Source organism: Coregonus lavaretus, assembly GCF_964263955.1.
Source record: "Coregonus lavaretus genome assembly, chromosome: 27".
Classification (NCBI taxonomy): domain Eukaryota; kingdom Metazoa; phylum Chordata; class Actinopteri; order Salmoniformes; family Salmonidae; genus Coregonus; species Coregonus lavaretus.
In genome coordinates, this window is record NC_140014.1 from 15,238,323 (window position 1) to 15,259,904 (window position 21,582).

A 21,582-nucleotide genomic window follows, 5' to 3' on the forward strand; every position below is an offset into this window, starting at 1 on the left:
GGATTTAGGCCATAAATAAAGGGAACAGAATGTGCCGTACACAATTGCCCTTTTAAAACAACAGCAAAAACAGTCCCTTTCCTTGGTAACCAACCACCTCCAAAACACCCAGCCCAGCCACCCCTGGCCCCCACTATCTGTAAAGACTGGCCTCAGGACTGGGGCACATGACTCACATGAGAACTGTGGTTAAGATGCCTTCCACACGCATCACTCTCTTGGATCTAGCATTAATTTGCCGCCTCCTTTCCCAGAAGTTTGTTACTTTGGTTGTAGACATTTACTTTTGTGCTTTGAAACTGCAGAAATTGGTCAAACTGTGAGGTTAATGAAATAACATTATGTTAGAGAGGATTTAATTCCCACCTCATATGTCAAGTACTGTATGTTATGAGTTAAGGCTATTGACCATGACTGTTCCATTGACTTAAGCATCTGAAACTAATTACAGCTTTCACAAATGACTGCATTGATAGACATTCACAAGGTCTAAACATACAGATTTAGGATCTTAACTTGATCACTCTTTTTTTGCTGAGCATTTTCCTGGTTTAAAAGGTCTTCTAAAGTTTGAAATTTCCACTTTGATTTGCCTTAACGAAAAATGTATCAACCTCTACAAAAAATGTCCATTAATTATAATCCACATAATAATTCACATTTCCTGTTGCTGCAGGGTTATTTTCCTGCTGTAGCAAACTCGCTCATATTCAGAGCCTACATCTGTACAGAAACATACTTTATGACAAATGAGCTACCAACACAGAGAATAGTGAGGCGCTGGACAGAGGAGGCAGACTCAACGCTGCAGGACTGTTTTGAGAATACTGATTGGAATATGTTCGAAGATTCATCTACTCAGGTCTCATCCATCAACATTGAGGAATATACAGTACCAGTCAAAAGTTTGGACACACCTACTCATTCAAGGGTTTTTCTTTATTTTGACTATTTTCTACATTGCGGAATAATAGTGAAGACATCAAAACTATTAAATAGTTTTGATGTAGTAACCAAAAAAGTGTTAAACAAATCCAAATATATTTTCTATTTCAGATTCTTCAAATGGCCACCCTTTGCCTCGATGACAGCTTTGCACCCTCGTGGCATTCTCTCAACCAGCTTCACCTGGAATGCTTTTCCAACAGTCTTGAAGGAGTTCCCACATATGCTGAGCACTTGTTGGCTGCTTTTCCTTCACTCTGCGGTCCAACTCATCCCAAACCATCTCAATATGGTTGAGATCGGGGGATTGTGGAGGTCAAGTAATCTGATGCAGCACTCCATCACTCTCCTTCTTGGTCAAATAGCCCTTACACAGCCTGGAGGTGTGTTGGGCCATTGTCCTGTTGAAAAACGAATGATAGTCCCACTACGTGCAAACCAGATGGGATGGCGTACCGCTGCAGAATGCTGTGGTAGCCATGCTGGTTAAGTGTGCCTTGAATTCTAAATAAATCACTGACAGTGTCACCAGCAAAGCACCCCCACACCATCACACCTTCTCCTCCATGCTTCACGGTGGGAACCACACATGCGGAGATCATCCGTTCACCTACTCTGCGTCTCACAAAGATATGGCGGTTGGAACCAAAAATCTTCAATTTGGACTCATCAGACCAAAGGACAGATTTCCACCTGTCTAATGTCCATTGCTCGTGTTTCTTGGCTCAAGCAAGTCTCTTCTTCTTATTGGTGTCCTCTAGTAGTGATTTCTTTGCAGCAATTCGACCATGTCGAACAGTTCGGTCCTCATGAGAGCCAGTTTCATCATAGCGCTTGATGGTTTCTGCGACTGCACTTGAAGAAACTTTCAACGTTCTTGAAATGTTCTGTATTGACTGACCTTCATGTCTTAAAGTAATGATGGACTGTCGTTTCTCTTTGCTTATTTGAGCTGTTCTTGCCATAATATGGACTTGGTCTTTTACCAAATAGGGCTATATTCTGTATACCACCCCTACCTTGTCACAACACAACTGATTGGCTCAAACGCATTAAGAAGGAAAGAAATTCCTTAAATTAACTTTTAACAAGGCAAACCTGTTAATTTAAATGCATTCCAGGTGACTACCTCATGAAGCTGGTTGAGAGAATGCCAAAAGTGTGCAAAGCTGTCATCAAGGCAAAGGGTGGCTACTTTGAAGAATCTAAAATATTAAATATATTTTGATTTGTTTTAACACTTTTTTGGTTACTACATGATTCCATATGTGTTATTGTATAGTTTTGATGTCTTCACTATTATTCTACAATGTAGAAAATAGTAAAAAAATTAAGAAAAACCCTTGAATGAGTAGGTGTGTCCAAACTTTTGACTGGTACTGTACATTGTCATTCACAGGCTTCATTAGGAAATGTGTTGATGATGTTGTACTCACAATAACAATCCTGACATACCCCAACTAAAAACCCTGGATGAACAGGGAAATCCATACTATGCTGAGAGCCCGTACTGCAGCATTCAATGTCAGCAGAACTAACCACGATGACTCGGTGGGCTTGACGTGTACAAAACAAGCAGGTATGAGCTCTGCAAAACCATTAGGGATGCAAAAAGACAATATGGACCCAAATTTGAATCGATGTTACTCAGACTCGCGACGCTTAGATGGGTTGGTTGTTTGGCAACAAAACCAACACATCCGCAACCATGGGGCAAACCAGATGGGGTTGGCTTAGATTGTTGACAGCGTAAACTATATCTAAACTATGTCTCCAATGTTTTTTGAAAACATAAATAATTAGCATAGTTCTGACATCAGTCAAAAGCCTCAAAACAAGACATGGTATCAAGATCAAGATAAAACTAGCTGAAACGAACCACCTACGATTCCTCACATGGCAGATTCTTGTAATTGTTGCTAGCTATCTTGCCATCCAGAATCACAACAACACGCTGATTTCTGCCCCATTGAAGTGTGTGCATTGTTTTTGTGGCGTTTTCAGCTAACCCGTCTATGTGACTACAAAGGCAAATCCAGCTGTGTGGTGCACACCGAAGCCTCCCTACCAGACGAGTTTAACACATTCAATGCTCGCTTCGAGGCAGACAATACCAAGCCATCCAGGAAGGCTCTCACTGCTCCGGACAACCAGGTGCTTTCGCTCTCCGAGGCAGACGTGAGGAAAACTCACAAAAGAGTGAATACTCACAAAGCCGCCGGCACAGATGGCATCCCTGGCCGGGTCCTCAGAGTGTGTACTGACCAGGTGGCAGACATATTCTCTGACATGTTCAACCTGTCTCAAGATGTAGTCCCCACTTGCTTCAAGGAGACCACCATCGTCCCAGTGCCCAAGAAATACAAGGTGACATTCCCAAATGACTATGGCCCCATCGCACTCACCCTGGTCATCATGAAGTGCTTTGAGAGGATGGTCATGGCTCACATCAAGACCAGCATTCCAGGCACACTGGACCCACTCCAATTTGCCTACCACTCCAACAGATCCACGGAAGATGCCATTTCCATCGCTATTCGCACAGCCCTAAAACATCTGGACTAGAGGAACACCTATTTGAGAATGCTGTTCATTGACTACAGTTCAGCATTCAACACTATCATTCCCTCCAAGCTCAATACCAAGTTCAGAGCCCTGGTTCTGGACACCACCCTCTGCAACTGGATCCTGGACTTCCTGACGGGCAGACCACAGGCTGTGAGGATTGACAACAACACCTCCTCCACACTGACTCTTAACACAGAAGCCCCACAGGGGTGTGTCCTCAGCCCTCTGCTCTACTCCCTGTTCACCCTCGACTGCCTGGCTTTGCACGACACCAACTCCATTATCAAGTTTGCTAACGACACCATGGTTGTAGGCCTGATAACCAACAATGACGAGTCTGCCTATAGGGAGGAGTTAAGTGAACTGGCATTGTGGTGCCAGGACAACAACCTCTCCCTCAACGTCAGAAAAACAAAGGAGTTGTTTGTTGACTAAAGGAAGCAGAGGAGGGAACATGCCCAGATCCACTTCTACAGGACTGCAGTAGAGAGAGTCAGCAGTTTTAAGTTCCTCGGATTCCACATCACAAATCAAATCAAATGTTATTTGTCACATGCTTCGTAAACAATAGGTGTAGACTAAAAGTGAAATGCTTACTTACGGGCCCTTCCCAACAATGCAGAGAGAAAAAAATATAAATAATAGAACAATTATTATACAAGTAATGAATACTCAATGAGCAACGATAACTTGACTATATACACGGGGTACCAGTACAGAGTCGATGTGCAGGTGCACTAGGTAATTGAGGTAGATATGTACATATAGGTAGAGGTAAAGTGACTAGGCAACAGGATAGATAATAAATAGAAGCAGCAGCGTATGTGATGAGTCAAAAGAGTTAGTACAAAGAGGGTCAATCAGATAGTCCGGGTAGCTATTTGGTTAACTATTTAGTAATCTTATGGCTTGGGAGTAGAAGCTGTTCAGGATCCTGTTGGTTCCAGACTTGGCGCATCGGTACTGCTTGCCAGGTACTGGTACTGATGTGGGGATATGAACCAGGTGTGTGTAATAAACAAGACAAAACAAATGGAATGATGAGATGAGGAGCGGCAGTGGCTAGAAGGCCGGTGACGACGAACGCCGAAGCCTGCCCGAACCAGGAGAGGAGGCGGCTTCGGAGGAAGTCATGACAGTTCCCCCCCCCTTGACACGCAGCTCCAGCAGTGCGCCGACACCGGCCTCGGGGATGGCCAGGAGGACGCGGAGCAGGGCGAGCCGGATGGCGACGGTGGAAATCCCACAACAGGGAGGGATCGAGGATATTCCTCACTGGGACCCAGCACCGCTCCTCAGGACCGTACCCCTCCCACTCCACGAGTTACTGAAGGCCCCACACCCGACGCCTCAAATCCAGGATGGAATGGACGGGGTACGCCGGGGCCCCCTCGATGTCCAGAGGAGGCGGAGGGAGCTCCCGCTCCTCAGACTCCTGGAGCGGACCAGCCACCACCGGCCTGAGGAGAGACACATGGAACGAGGGGTTAACACGATAATCTGGCAGGAGTAATAACCTATAGTTAATCTAATTTATCCTCCTCAGGACTTTGAACGGCCCCATAAACCGCGGGCTCAGCTTCCGGCAGGGCAGGTGGAGGGGCAGATTCCGGGTCGAGAGCCAAACCCGATCACCCGGTACAAAGACCAGGGCCTCACTGCGGTGGCGGTCAGCGTTGGCCTTCTGACGACACATGCCGCGTTGGAGCGTTCGACGTCTCCTCCGCGTGCCGAAACCAGTCATCCACCGCATGAGCCTCGCTCTGGCTCTGTTGCCACGGTTCCAGAACCGGTTGATAACCTAAAACACATTGGAATGGCGTTAGGGTAGTGGATGAGTGACGGAGAGAGTTCTGGGCATATTCTGCCCATGGCAAGAACACCGACCACTCCCCCGGCCGGTCCTGGCAGTAGGACCGCAGGAACCTACCCACATCCTGATTCACCCGTTCCACCTGCCCATTAGACTCAGGGTGAAAACCAGAGGTCAGGCTGACCGAGACCCCCAGACGTTCCATGAACGCCTTCCAGACCTTGGATGTGAACTGGGGACCCTGGTCAGTCACTATGTCCTCTGGTACCCTGTAGTGCCGGTAGACGTATGTAAACTGGGCTTCCGCAGTCTGCAGGGCCGTGTGGAGACCGGCAGAGGAAGGAGGCGGCAGGCTTTGGAAAACCGGTCCACAACGACCAGGATGGTGGTGTTACCTTGAGAGAGGGGAAGATAGTAAGGAAATCAATACTCATGTGGGACCATGGCCATTGTGGAACTGGTAAAGGCTGTAACTTACCCCCTAGGAGGTGCCTAGGTGCCTTACTCTGGGTGCACACCGAGCAGGAGGAGACGTACACCCTCACGTCCTTAGCCAAGGTAGGCCACCAGTACTTTCCGGTCAGGCAGCGCACTGTACGACCGATATCATGGTGAACAGAGGAGGGGGATGTGTGTTCCCAATAGATCAGACGGTCACGGACAAGAGCAGGCACATACTGCAGCCCAGCTGGACACTGAGGTGGAGATGGCTCTGTGCGTAACTCCTGCTCTATATCCGCATCCATCACCCATACTACCGGCGCCACAATGCAGGAGACCGGGAGAATGGGGCTGTTGTCTCTGGGCCTCTCCTCTGTGTCGTACAGCCATGACAGTGCGTCTGCCTTCACGTTCTTCGTACCTGGGATGTATGATAGTGTAAAATCAAACCGGGTGAAGAATAGGGTCCACCTGGCCTGGCGAGTAATTCAGGCACCTCGCTGCTTGGATGTACTCCAGGTTACGGTGGTCCGTCCAGACGAGGAAAGGGTGTTTCGCCCCCTCGAGCCAGTGCTTCCACACGGTCAGGGCTCGGACAACAGCCAACAGCTCCCGATCACCAACGTCGTAGTTCTGCTCCGCCGGGCTAAGCTTCTTGGAGAAGAAGGCACAGGGGTGGAGCTTGGGTGGCGTGCCCGAGCGTTGAGATAGAACCGTGCCTATCCCTACCTTGAATGCATCCACCTCCACTACGAACGGTAATGATGGTGGGCCAGTACCGGGGCTGAGGTGAACAGACCCCTCAGGGTACTGAAGGCCCTGTCAGCCTCAGCAGACCAGCGGAGCCGGGACGGCCCACCCTTCAACAGAGATGTGATGGAAGCTGTGACCTTGCCAAAGCCCTGGATAAACCTCCGATAGTAGTTGGCAAAGCCAATAAAGTGCTGCACCTCCTTTACCGTGGTTGGAGTCGTCCAATTACGCACAGCTGAAATGCGATCTCCCGCCATCTCCACACCTGAGGTAGTAATGCGGTATCCAAGGAAGGAGACGGACTGTTGGAAAAACAGACACTTTTCTGCCTTGGCATAAAGGTCATGTTCCAACAGTCGGGCCAGCACTTTGCAAACCAGGGACACATGCTCGGCGCGTAGCGGAATACACCAGAATGTCATTGATGTAGACCACTACACCGTGACCAAGCATGTCCCGAAACACCTCGTTCACAAAGGACTGGAAGACGGATGGAGCATTCATCAAACCATAAGGCATCACCAGGTATTTGTTATGCCCCGTGGTTGTGCTGAATGCTGTCTTCCACTCGTCCCCCTCTCGGACACGCACCAGGTTGTACGCACTCCGGAGATCTAATTTTGTGAAAAAGCTCGCCCCATGCATTGACTCGATCACAGATGGAATGAGGGGTAGAGGATAACTAAATCGTATCGTCCCCTTGTTCAGTGATCGGTAATCAATGCAAGGGCGCAGACCTCCGTCTTTCTTCTTCACAAAAAATAAACTTGAGGAGGCGGGCGAAGTGGAGGGACGTATAAACCCCTGGAGCAGGGACTCGGAGACGTATGTCTCCATAACCTCCGTTTCAGCCTGTGACAGGGGATACACATGACTCCTGGGAGGCACAGCGTCTATCCGGAGGTTCATTGTGCAATCCCCCGCCCGATGAGGTGGTAATTTGGTCTCCTGCGTTTTGGAAAATGCGTGCGCCAAATCGAGGTATTCGGGGGGAATCCGCACGGTGGAGGAACCCGATCCATCGCTTCTCCCAAGCTGGCTAGCATCGTCGAATGCTCCCGGACCCGTGCCACGACTCCAGGCATGTGCTCCTCTCCTGCTGACTCCATGGCGGGTGTGTGATTCTGTGATAGGTGATTTGAAGGAGTCAGGCGCAGGAGGGTAAATCACAGAATATTTATTTATTCCGGAATACGGAGTTACACAGTAATGCGTCAAAACAGTCCAGTGCGCAAAACAGGCGCACTGGAACCAACAAGGCACACGGGGAAAATAACCCGGCAATACAAAATACAAAGAGCTCAACCGAGCTTCACTCTCCTCACAATAAACAAACACACACAAAGACAAGGGGGCAGAGGGAAATCTTACACAGGTACTGATGAGGGGATATGAACCAGGTGTGTGTAATAAACAAGACAAAACAAATTGAATGATGAGATGAGGAGCGGCAGTGGCTAGAAGGCCGGTGACGATGAACGCCGAAGCCTGCCCGAACCAGGAGAGGAGGAAGCTTCGGAGGAAGGCGTGACACCTGCTGCTCACAAATAGGCTCCTTTCTCATGAAAATTGAAATATAAAAATGAAAGACCTCTTATACTTCTGGAAACTATTGTTGAAAACTAATTGGCCTCATTTCTTAAATTGTCCATTTATGATGCTCCAATCTGTCTCCTATCAATACAGGACTTGGGTGAACACCATACATCAGGGAGGTCCATAGAATATTACTCACAAATTGTTATTTAAGACAATTTCCACATTTTCAACACACATGTATTTGATTTAAAGGTATACTTTGTGTTCGTGTGAAATAATATTATGTCTATATATACTATCCCACAAGCGCACCAATACCCTCATGGATGTTTAAACTTAAATGACTCACGAGAGAAAATAGAAACTTTGACATCGCAGGACAATGGTTTGTTATGGTTGGATATACAGTATAATAGCTATCTGCCAAGACTTTATTGATTATCATCATTAAATATGGGGTAGCTGGGTTCAAGAGCTTAGCGTGTCTTTCTGGCTTCACCGGTTCCCTTAACGACCCATAGTAATAGCACTATGCTGCACTGTTGTAACCGGCATCATATTTTAAGGATTTTATCATACAAAAAAATATGTCCAACATTGTTGTGCCCTTCTTTTTAAGATTTATGTGATTTATCACTGGGGATTTGGTGGTTTGCACAAGTGCATACATGCATTTGCAAAACAATTCATTTCCAAAACATTGTCCAATAAATTGTACAATTAACTTGATTATAACATGAATTATGAATTATCAAAACTATCAATTTGGTATGATCTTTATCTGTTATGAGCATCTTATTTTAGAGACACATTTATGATAGCAATAACGACCTCACATTCCCAAGTAGGATTTTTTATGTTCAACAAGTGCTCAGTTTTGAAGGTTGTTGACTAGCTTCCTTGATGTCTTCTTCCCCACTGTGCTCTAGTTTGGCTCATTACATCAGAGGAATTACACATCCTGCTGACAGGTCTCTCCACAGTGATATGTAGTATGTGCTAAGTATCCAAACTGTTTGATGAGGACATGCACAAACGTGTTGCTCTAACTTCACTTTAGTTCAAAGGTGTAAAATAAAAGGTATTGGAATAAACAGATGTTGGACTCATGCTTTTTGCAAATTGGTCTTCAAAGTGGCACCCCATTTCAGATGTGGTGTGTGACAAGAGAGTTCGCTTAAACAGTAAAGCAGGGGCTTAAAATTAGGAAAATGTCTGTGGGACCTCAACACAGATGGAAAATAATCTTGAATCTAGGTAAGTGTTGCCACGTCCATGTAGACATCAATAAATCACCATGTAACAGGAGGAACTAAGAGAAGGACATATACATTTACATTTTACATTTACGTCATTTAGCAGACGCTCTTATCCAGAGCGACTTACAAATTGGTGCATTCACCTTATAGCCAGTGGGATAACCACTTTACAAAAAAAAATGTGGAGTGGGGTGGGGTGGGGTAAGGGGGGAAGTAGAAGGATTACTTATCCTATCCCAGGTGTTCCTTAAAGAGGTGGGGTTTCAAATGTCTCCGGAAGGTGGTGAGTGACTCCGCTGTCCTGGCGTCGTGAGGGAGCTTGTTCCACCATTGGGGTGCCAGAGCAGCGAACAGTTTTGACTGGGCTGAGCGGGAACTGTGCTTCAGCAGAGGTAGGGGAGCCAGCAGGCCAGAGGTGGATGAAGGCAATGCCCTCGTTTGGGTGTAGGGACTGATCAGAGCCTGAAGGTACGGAGGTGCCGTTCCCCTCACAGCTCCGTAGGCAAGCACCATGGTCTTGTAGCAGATGCGAGCTTCAACTTGAAGCCAGTGTAGTGTGCGGAGGAGCGGGGTGACGTGAGAGAACTTGGGAAGGTTGAACACCAGACGGGCTGCGCCATTCTGGATGAGTTGTAGGGGTTTAATGGCACAGGCAGGGAGCCCAGCCAACAGCGAGTTGCAGTAATCCAGACGGGAGATGACAAGTGCCTGGATTAGGACCTGTGCCGCTTCCTGTGTAAGGCAGGGTCGTACTCTCCGAATGTTGTAGAGCATGAACCTACAGGATCGGGTCACCGCCTTGATGTTAGCGGAGAACGACAGGGTGTTGTCCAGGGTCACGCCAAGGCTCTTCGCACTCTGGGAGGAGGACACAACGGAGTTGTCAACCGTGATGGCGAGATCATGGAACGGGCAGTCCTTCCCCGGGAGGAAGAGCAGCTCCATCTTGCCAAGGTTCAGCTTGAGGTGGTGATCCGTCATCCATACTGATATGTCTGCCAGACATGCAGAGATGCGATTCGCCACCTGGTTATCAGAAGTGGGAAAGGAGAAGATTAGTTGTGTGTCGTCTGCGTAGCAATGATAGGAGAGGCCATGTGAGGATATGACAGAGCCAAGTGACTTGCTGTATAGCGAGAATAGGAGAGGGCCTAGAACTGAGCCCTGGGGGACACCAACGGTGAGAGCACGTGGTGTGGAGACAGCTTCTCTCCACGCCACTTGGTAGGAGCGACCGGTCAGGTAGGACGCAATCCAAGAGTGAGCCGCGCCGGAGATGCCCAGCTCGGAGAGGGTGTAGAGGAAGATCTGATGGTTCACAGTATCAAAGGCAGCAGTCAGGTCTAGAAGGACAAGAGCAGAGGAGAGAGAGTTAGCTTTAGCAGTGCGGAGAGCCTCCGTGACACAGAGAAGAGCAGTCTCAGTTGAATGACCAGTCCTGAAACCTGACTGGTTTGGATCAAGAAGGTCATTCTGAGAGAGATAGCAAGAGAGTTGGCTAAAGACGGCACGCTCAATAGTTTTGGAGAGAAAAGAAAGAAGGGATACTGGTCTGTAGTTGTTGACATCAGAGGGATCGAGTGTTGGTTTTTTGAGAAGGGGTGCAACTCTCGCTCTCTTGAAGACGGAAGGGACATAGCCAGCGGTCAAGGATGAGTGGGAGAAGGGAGAAGGTCACCGGAGATGGTCTGGAGAAGAGAGGAGGGGATAGGGTCAAGCAGGCATATCATTCTGTAGCTGATCCAGGATCAGAATCTGAAATCAAATTACCATTCTGTCTCTGCAGTGATGGCCAAAATGGATAGTCAAAGTTACTACCAGTGAGGGATAAGGTTGCAAAATTCCGGTACATTTCCCCAAATTCCCAGGTTTTCCAGAAATCCCGATTGGAGGATTCCTGGATTTCCTGCTTATTCCTGCCTGATTCCAGGAATCTTCCAACTAGGATTTCTAGAAAACCTGGGAATTTGGTGAAAGTTAGCGGAATTTTGCAACCCTAATGAGGGACCTGGTGAGGAATGTGTTCAAGGCCCTCAGAGTTATGCATTCTTAAATGTTAGCACAACCTCAAAAAGTAATGTACCTCTAACTGTACTGAAATATAACCTTATGTGTTTGATGCATTTACTTTTGATGTTCTGTTCAGTTCAATACTGTCCTTTGGATCTTGACTTCAGAACATCAACCAGGAGCATACATAACCTTTTTTGTACAAAACCCACCCCAGCAATGCCTCCAATGGAGAGCTGGAGAGTGGATATCATCGATGGTATGAAATAACACCACACCGCTGAAGCTAGGTGATCATGCAAGCAGTACCAGCTGGCAATCAAGCCACATTTCTTGATCATATGATTTTTCAACTAAATAGCACCAGTCTGTGAATGACAAGAGTGTCTGAAGAGAATCAAGCTATTTTCAGCCATGGATAACATTAGACATTTTCCTTCCTGATGCCTGGAAAGAGAAGCTATGGCATTTCATGACCAACTGTATCTTTCCCCTGAGGCTCAGAGGTGAGAGAGTTGAATGGTTGACGATGACAAGCTATTACTTTAACAATCACTACTCATGGCTGCCACTGCGTTCTCAGAAACACTCCACGATTGGGAACACATGCCACAGGGCTTCAATTAATGAGCTGTTTGTACATGTGTTGTGAAGGAAACTTCTGTTCACCAGATTTGATTATTTTAGAAGAACATAACTTCAATGTTATGCCGCGAATCTATTTGGTGCCCCCTCTGTAGAGAGTGTGGGGGGATGAGGGGGGTGGGTGGGTGGGGTAGTGCTCCTTTGCAATGGCGATGATGTAGCAGAGAAACAATGCACAGTGTTCTGGTGTGTCAGAGTGACTACTCTGCTACCCACCAGTTTTACTCCGATTGGATTCGGCCAGGTTTGGTCTTCAGTATTTATGCAGCTAACTGGACACAGATTTTCCACTAAGATCTGTCAGCGGTGGATAAGTAAAAGTCTGCCTGGGCCGCATCCATTGGAGGAAGATTACAGATAACAGCTGCTGCCAGCAGGCTAATTCAGACCACGTGCTGGAGAGAGGCGAGAGAGGAAGCCTGTGAGGTGGAAGGACAACAGCAGGGAGCAAGGCGGCTAACGCTTTTAATCCTGCACTTTATTGAGAGAAGATCAGAATTTCTGAGTTGCTACCACCCTCGGTACGCTACTCTATTTGTTTGATCTCTCCTTGAAACACTACACACCATCTAAGTTTACTCAACTCATTTCCCCTCACCCCTCCTCACACCTTGCAGGAATAACTCAGTAGCCTATTAACAGGGATGATATCCTTTCAACATTATCCATTATGTTAAGAAACAGCTGTACCTACAGTATATGTGCAGTGTCCATTATGGTCATAACAAAGATGAATTATACAATTGTAGGAGCAGTTGTGATATTTACTGTTAGTACATGACTCACTGATAATCCATAAACAATAAGGGAAGATGTGCCCTGACCATGGTTGGCGTGAATTTCAGCCTGGGTAGCCCTGGCTAGAAGCAGGCTAATCTCTCCTTCAGGGTGGTCACGTCTCTGGGACATGTCTAGCTCAGTTCATCCACAACTTCACAGAAGCCTGTCAGGTCGTGTTGTAGGTGTTGTGTAGGAATCAAACGCAGGAAGCAGACTGATATTCCAAAAGGCTGTATTACTGCCTAAACACAGGCAACAGGACAAAATAAGCCTGACAGCAAAATACGCACGAAGGCGAAAGACAATGCGCACACACAGGTGCGACAAAATGAATAAGTGCACACACAAGTGCAACGTAAGCTCCAGCAAACAGTGGAGAAAATAACGCTCAACCGAGCAATACACAAACTGACGGTAACAATCACACACAACACAAGACAAACACAACGAGAAACTTATAGGACACTAATTACTACAAAACAGAAACAGGTGTAGAAACAAACAGACAAAAGCAAACGAACATGAAACATCTATCGGTGGCAGCTAGAATTCCGGAGACGACGAACGCCGAAGCCTGCCCGAACAAGGGAGAGAGGCAGCCTCGGCCGAAACCGTGACAGTACCCCCCCCTTGACGCGCGGCTCCAGACGCGCGCCGACTCCGGCATTGGGGACGACCCGGAGGCCGCGGCGCAGGGCGCGTCGGATACCCCCGATGGAATTCCGTCAGGAGCGACGGGTCCAAAATGTCTCTCCTCGGCACCCAGCACCGCTCCTCCGGACCGTACCCCTCCCACTCCACTAGATACTGAAGACCCCCTCTCCGACGTCTAGAATCCAAGATGGATCTCACGGTGTACGCCGGTGCCCCCTCGATGTCCAACGGGGGCGGAGGGGTCTCCAAGATCTCATGTTCTTGGAGTGGGCCTGCTACCACCGGCCTGAGAAGGGACACATGGAACGAGGGGTTAATACACTTATACTCAACTGGTAACTGTAATCTATAACATACCTCGTTCAACCTTCTCAGGACTTTAAATGGCCCTACAAACCGCCGACCCAGCTTCCGACAGGGCAGGCGGAGGGGCAGGTTTCTGGCAGAGAGCCAGACTCGATCTCCAGGTGCGTACACTGGCCCCTCACTGCGGTGTAGGTCGGCGCTCGTCTTCTGTCGACGTATGGCACGCTGCAGATGGACGTGTGCAGCGTCCCACGTCTCCTCCGAGCGCCGCACCCACTCATCCACAGCGGGGGCCTCGATCTGGCTCTCATGCCATGGTGCCAGAACCGGCTGGTACCCTAAAACACACTGAAAAGGGGTTAGTTGGGTGGAGGAGTGGCGGAGAGAGTTCTGTGCCATCTCGGCCCAGGGCACATATCTCGCCCACTCCTCCGGCCGGTCCCGGCAGTATGTTCTGAGAAACCTACCCACATCCTGGTTAACGCGTTCCACCTGCCCATTACTCTCCGGGTGGTAACCCGAGGTGAGGCTCACAGAGACCCCCAACCGCTCCATAAAAGCTCTCCAGACTCTGGAGGTGAATTGGGGACCTCGGTCAGCCACAATGTCCTCGGGCACCCCGTAGTGCCGGAACACATGGGTGAATAGTGCTTCGGCGGTTTGTAGGGCAGTAGGAAGACCCGGCATGGGGAGCAAACGACAGGCCTTAGAGAACCGGTCCACAACGACCAGGATGGTAGTATTCCCTTGAGAGAGGGGAAGGTCAGTTATAAAATCCACCGAGAGGTGGGACCATGGTCGTTGTGGAACGGGCAGGGGCAGTAACTTACCCCTAGGCAGATGTCTAGGCGCCTTACACTGGGCGCACACCGAGCAGGAAGAAACATAAACCCTCACATCCCTGGCCAACGTGGGCCACCAATATTTGGCACTAAGACAGTGCACTGTCCGGCCGATACCCGGATGTCCAGAGGAGGGTGACGTGTGAGCCCAATAGATCAATCGATCCCGACACTCGAGCGGAACATACCTCCGGCCCTCCGGGCATTGTGGTGGACTAGGGTCGGTGCGTAATGCCCGCTCGAGCTCAGAATCGAGCTCCCACACCACCGGTGCCACTAGACATGACTCCGGCAGTATGGGAATGGGCTCCACGGACCTCTCCTCCCCGTCATACCGCCAAGACAGCGCATCTGCCTTACCGTTTTGTGACCCAGGGATGTAGGTGATCTTAAAAGAGAAACGGGTCAAAAACATACTCCATCTAGCCTGCCGAGGGTTTAGCCTCCTCGCTGCCCGGATGTACTCCAGGTTACGGTGGTCCGTCAAAATGAGGAAAGGGTGTTGAGCCCCCTCAAGCCAGTGCCTCCACACCTTAAGGGCCTGTACCACAGCTAACAGCTCCCTGTCCCCTACGTCATAATTTCGCTCCGCCGGACTGAGCTTCTTGGAATAGAAGGCACAGGGGCGGAGTTTAGGTGGCGCGCCTGACCGTTGTGAAAGCACGGCGCCAATACCGGCCTCAGACGCGTCCACCTCTACCTGAAATGGTAAAGAGGGATCCGGATGCGCCAGCACCGGAGCCGAGGTAAACAGGTCCTTCAGCCTCCCAAACGCCCTGTCCGCCTCGACTGACCACTGCAGACGCACCGGGCCCCCCTTCAAGAGAGACGTGATGGGAGCTGCCACCTGCCCAAAACCCCGGATAAACCTCCGGTAGTAATTCGCAAACCCCAAAAACTGCTGCACCTCTTTCACAGTGGTTGGTGTTTGCCAATTACGCACGGCTGACACTCGGTCTACCTCCATCTTCACCCCTGACGCAGACAACTGATACCCCAAAAAGGAAATCGACTCCTGGAAAAACAGACACTTCTCTGCCTTCACATACAGGTCGTGCTCCACCAGCCTCCGCAACACCCGGCGCACCAGGGCCACATGCTCGACACGGGTAGGTGAGTACACGAGAATGTCATCTATGTACACAACGACTCCCTGTCCCTGCATGTCCCTGAAGATCTCATCCACGAATGATTGGAAAACCGACGGAGCATTCATCAACCCGTATGGCATGACTAGATACTCGTAATGGCCCGAGGTGGTACTAAAGGCTGTTTTCCATTCATCATCCTTCCTGATGCGCACCAAGTTGTACGCGCTCCTGAGATCTAATTTCGTGAAGAAGCGCGCCCCATGCAACGACTCAGTCATGGTCGCAATCAGCGGGAGTGGATAACTATACTTCACCGTAATCTGATTGAGACCACGGTAATCGATGCACGGACGCAAACCACCATCCTTCTTTTTCACGAAAAAGAAACTCGAGGACGCGGGGGAAGTGAACGGCCGGATGTATCCTTGTCTCAGTGATTCGTCTATGTAAATCTCCATAGCTTTCTTCTCCTCCTGAGACAGAGGATACACATGACTCCGTGGGAGCGCAGCTCCTGCCTGAAGGTCTATCGCACAATCCCCCTGCCTATGGGGTGGCAACCGCGTCGCCCTCGCCTTACTAAACGCAATAGCCAAATCCCCATACTCAGGTGGAATGTGCAATGCGGGCACCTGGTTTGGACTCTCCACCGAGGTAGCCCCTAAGGAAACGCCCAAACATCTACCCACACACTGAGCAGACCACTCCATCAGAGCCCTCTCCTGCCACGAAATAGCGGGGTTATGGGTACTCAACCAAGGTAGACCCAGCACCACCGGATACGCAGGAGAGTCAATCAGGAACAGCTGAATCATCTCCTGATGACTCCCCTGCGCACACATCCTAAATGGCGCCGTGACCTCCCTGATCAAGCCCGTACCCAACGGACGACTATCTAGGGCATGAACGGGAAAAGGAACGTCAACAGGAATACGGGGAATCCCTAACCTTAAACAAAACTTTCTATCAATAAAATTCCCAGCCGCGCCTGAATCTACCAGCGCCTTATGCTGGGATTGAGGTGCTACCTGTGGAAAACTGACAGGTATACAAAAATGGGCAACAGTGAGCTCTGGGTGAGTGGGGCGCCTACTCACCTGGAGGGAATCCCCAGTGCGGGACCTGTCGTCATCTCCCCTAGGAGGCCATCCCCAGCACCTAGCCGCGGTGTGTCCTCCCCGACCACAGTTGGTGCAGTGGATGGACCCCCTAGTCTGCCGACTCCTCCTATCTCTAGCGCCAGCGCCCCCGAGCTCCATAGGACACGGCTCGGATGCGCTGGAGGATGGAATGGACGGACCCCCCTCAGGACGTCCGCGGGTAGCCAATAGGTTATCTAACCTGATTGACATGTCGACCAGCTGGTCGAAAGTGAGACTGGTGTCCCTACAGGCCAGCTCCCGACGGACGTCCTCTCTGAGGCTACATCGGTATAGATCGACGAGGGCCCGCTCATTCCACCCTGCATCTGCCGCTAGAGTACGGAATTCGAGTGCGAATTCCTGGGCACTCCTCCTCCCCTGCCTGAGGAAGACCAGACGCTCCCCCGCCGCTTTCCCCTCCGGGGGATGGTCGAACACCGCCCTAAAGCGGCGGGAGAATTCGGTGTACGTAATCGTCGTGGCGTCGATCTTCCTCCACTCCGCGTTGGCCCACTCCAACGCTTTACCGGCCAGGCAGGAGATCAGGGCGGACACGCTCTCATGCCCTGAAGGTGCCGGATGTACTGTGGCCAGGTACAGCTCTACCTGGAGCAGAAATCCCTGACACCCAGCTGCGGTCCCGTCGTAGGACCTCGGGAGAGATAGTCGGACTCCGCGAGGTTCCGGCGCTGGACTGGGTGGGCTGGCCGATGGTGCTGGCAGGGCGGCTGGCGGTGGAGGCGGACCCCAGCCTCGGATGGTGGTCATCACCTCCTGCAGGGCGGCCCCCATCTGCAGGAGCTGCTCTTGCTGGTCCCGAACCTGGGCTTCCAGTCTTGTCTGTGCTGCTTCGGCTCCTGCTGATTCCATATTCCGGTGTGTGATTCTGTCAGGTCGTGTTGTAGGTGTTGTGTAGGAATCAAACGCAGGAAGCAGACTGATATTCCAAAAGGCTGTATTACTGCCTAAACACAGGCAACAGGACAAAATAAGCCTGACAGCAAAATACGCACGAAGGCGAAAGACAATGCGCACACACAGGTGCGACAAAATGAATAAGTGCACACACAAGTGCAACGTAAGCTCCAGCAAACAGTGGAGAAAATAACGCTCAACCGAGCAATACACAAACTGACGGTAACAATCACACACAACACAAGACAAACACAACGAGAAACTTATAGGACACTAATTACTACAAAACAGAAACAGGTGTAGAAACAAACAGACAAAAGCAAACGAACATGAAACATCTATCGGTGGCAGCTAGAATTCCGGAGACGACGAACGCCGAAGCCTGCCCGAACAAGGGAGAGAGGCAGCCTCGGCCGAAACCGTGACAAAGCCTTGGAGCTACCAGAAGTATTGGAGCTCCATTCTTATAGTTATGTGATGACGAGAAACATATTGATACAAACATTAATTTTTTACCCCAGAAACTCAGTCAAGCTTTACCTTCACCATAGTGTTGCCTATTATTGTCCATTAGGCTCTGCCTGCCATGATATAAAACAGATAACATTAAATCATTATTCATAATATACAGAAGTGACGGACAATGGGGAACAAGTAATGTGTTTATTTCTCTAGTGACAATTATTTCCATAGAATCATATGTGCATACTCAGCTGACTACGTTGAGTAAATAATCTACAACTGTCCTTCAGTTTCCTTCAGAGGAAGTTATTCAGCACAAGCCTTCATTTATATTACATGTATTTAACTTGTCATATAAGTCAAATGCCTTTAAATTAGACTACTTTCCATACCTGTCGTTTTCTCCCTTCTGTCTAGACGATGATGTTGGGGTCAAGGAAGATGCTTAATAGTTCCATAGACGGGATTTACAAAGACTGAAGTTAACTTGTTAACTCGGAAGAATAGTGATACAGTATAGCTACAAGGAAGTACTCCCCTCTGCAATAAAATATCAGGTACATGTAGGCTGCAGTAGATAAGGAGATCAGGAGGGTGGCAGGTAGCCAAGTGGTTGGAGCAGTAATGAAAGGTTGCTAGTTTGAATCCCCGAGCAGACTAGGGGTTCTATTAAATCAGATCTGCTTTAGCCGACATCCACATAGTGGTTGTTTTGGCAGTGTCGCTGGTTAACACTTGATCTGATTGAATCAAGGCCCTAGCTATCCAAGGGTGTCTCAAGGGGAGTGGGATATGCAAAAGAACACATTTGTAACACACTTATACATGTTTGAAACAGGACACATACAGAAACCCCATTGAAAACTTGTGGAGAGATCTGAAAACAGCAGTTGGGTGAAGGCACCCTTCAAAATCTGGGAGAACTGGAGCAGTTTGCACAAGAGGAGTGAGCCAAACTGCCAGTACAGAGTTGCAGGAAGCTCATCGAAGGCTATATGAAGTGCTTGATTGTAGTTATTTTGACCAAAGGCTGTGCTACCAAATATTAAGTCTAGGATGTCAATAATTTTGTCAGTGCCATTTCTGTTTATTTTCTGATTTAAATTGATATATCTTATCCAGAGCGACTTACAGTTAGTGAGTGCATACATTTTTCATATTAAGTTCTGAATCAAAAACAAAGGTTCTGTAATATTAACAGTGAAATAAAGAATTGTGGAGACCAAATATGGTCAATTTCAACTTATTTGTAGGGAAATTTGTGAGTTACTTGAAAAAAGTACAAGGGAGCCAATATTTTTGGCCACGACTGTATCTCATCTCAGATTTGAAATGTATGCAATTCATTTGATACTGAATGTGAATACTGGACCAACCCCATGCTAGAATGGATCATCCCTGGACAATAAAGCATTTCTCAGGTCTTGGCATGTTCTGCATTACTGTGCAGCATGTACATTTTCCACACAGTTAACATGATTTCTTCCTCCACAGTATCTTCCCTTGGGTCCATGACAGGAACAATGGTGTGCAATGATCCCTGCTCTTGTACAGAAGATCCACTTAATCCTAGGCAGGTTACAAACCTGGTTGACAACATAACTTTTCACTTACAGTGCCTGATACAGGCATGATTTTGTGTTATCTATGTAGATTTTTTTTTTTATCCGTCAGAGACCATTCTGAGCACTTTATATGCTTTCCAGCAATACACATTGCTGAAAGTAAGTTTTAGTAGTAGTAGGTTTACATTGAGAGGATTTAGCATCACTCTGGGAATGACCTTGGCATTATGACATGCATCCTTGGGAATGGAGTCTCCCATTGCGTTTCAAGCATTGGATAATGGGTGGGCATTCCATTACCGTATAAGGGGTTTCCATTTCCTTCTCTAATTTTCCCTGCCCTTTTTTATAACCATAAGGAGTGCTAAGGAGACTAATTCACAGACAATCCCTTAACGTTGCGCCAGACACGCATGTCCAGTACTGAGTTATTGATCTCACCTTCCACTGACTGCCAAACTCCTTATAACATGGTTATTTACTTCATCTTTAAGTACCTTCCAGTAATAACAATGGTAGATATATTTCCTATTACGTGTCTGCACAAAAACACCAGTTCAGGGAAGTCAGTGCATTAGCTGTTAGTTCAGCTTTGTAGAGTATGGGGGATACTAAGGCATCAAATCACAGCGTATTGCCTGCTGGGTGCTTGGTGCTGCTGGGTGTTTGGTTGTTGTTTGTGCCAGAGAGGCCATGTGAGGTGAAACGTGTACAAGCAACAGATTGGAAACAGTAGATGTAAGAAAGAAATAAAGAATAAAACCGCATGCTGAGAAGCTTTAAATGGAAATGAACCACAGCTTTGGCAAAGCTTGTTAGTGTTTCTAGACAGAGGATGAGGAAGTGTTGTTAAATAAAGGTACTTGGATTCAATCGCTTTTCCACAACAAAAGCTCTTTATTGTGTGGGATGAAAGCTGAAGCACTCCACTGTTATACTACCTGGGAAATACACTTGTCACCAATAGAACAGGGTATTGCGAGGAGTGTCAGGCAACATTTTGCTGGCAGCGTTCTTAGTTATGTTTCAAAAGACAACAGACAGCAAACATCAAAATATTTACAATGAGATTTTACAAGCTTGAAGATGACCTAAAATTGCAGGCTTTTACAACCTGAGATTGATTTTACAACCGTCCCATGAAAGATGTGATGTTGGAATGAAGCGGTAGCATGGGATAGGATTACGATCAGTAACCATGGCATAATTACATTGACAGAGGATATTTGTTAAGGAAAGCTCCAATCTTGGTTGGTCAGTGATTAAAAGTGCATGATTATCTCACCCATCAAGGGAATCAGAAGTTTAAATTATACCACCAGAAGTCAAAGCTCTAGATTGTGAGGTTTTCCCATAGCTGCTCCAGTGCTGAGGCATTAAATCAATCACGTTTGAAAGAGCCACAGAGAGTTGCCAGGGAACTATTTCCCTACTGTTTGAACAAGGATAGTGAAGAACCTGATTCCATAACCACCATGTGACTAAAGCCATTAATCTGCTCTTCCCACTAGCAGAGAACAGACATGATTCAAATGCTTAGATTAATGACAGAGTGTGTGAGATGATGTTAAAAGTGCTGAACCAAGTGTGAGAGAATGGAACATCTCTAAGTCTCCTGTCTGGTGAATGTGCAATCTCAGCAGGAGCGCATCTTCCTGTGTTGCCCAGACACACAAACTCACACACACAGGCAAGCGCACACACACACACACACACACAGGAACGCGCACATACACATACATACACTCTTACACTTCGGCCAGTTGCTGTGATCCATCTGTATTGGCAGGGGGCTGGAGAGATGACCAGAATCCCTGCTCACTTTCTCCCCCTCAAACACACATCTGGGATT

The 21,582-nt window shown here is 48.2% G+C and overlaps 1 protein-coding gene across 1 annotated transcript in view; it reads right to left on the reverse strand.

Annotated features, from left to right (window-relative positions):
• The window catches only part of LOC311102607 (myelin transcription factor 1-like protein), a gene marked incomplete at both ends in the record, with an annotated part of 591,893 nt that overhangs the window by 542,022 nt on the left and 28,289 nt on the right, over positions 1-21,582 (reverse strand). The gene's annotated exons all lie outside the window — the stretch shown is intronic.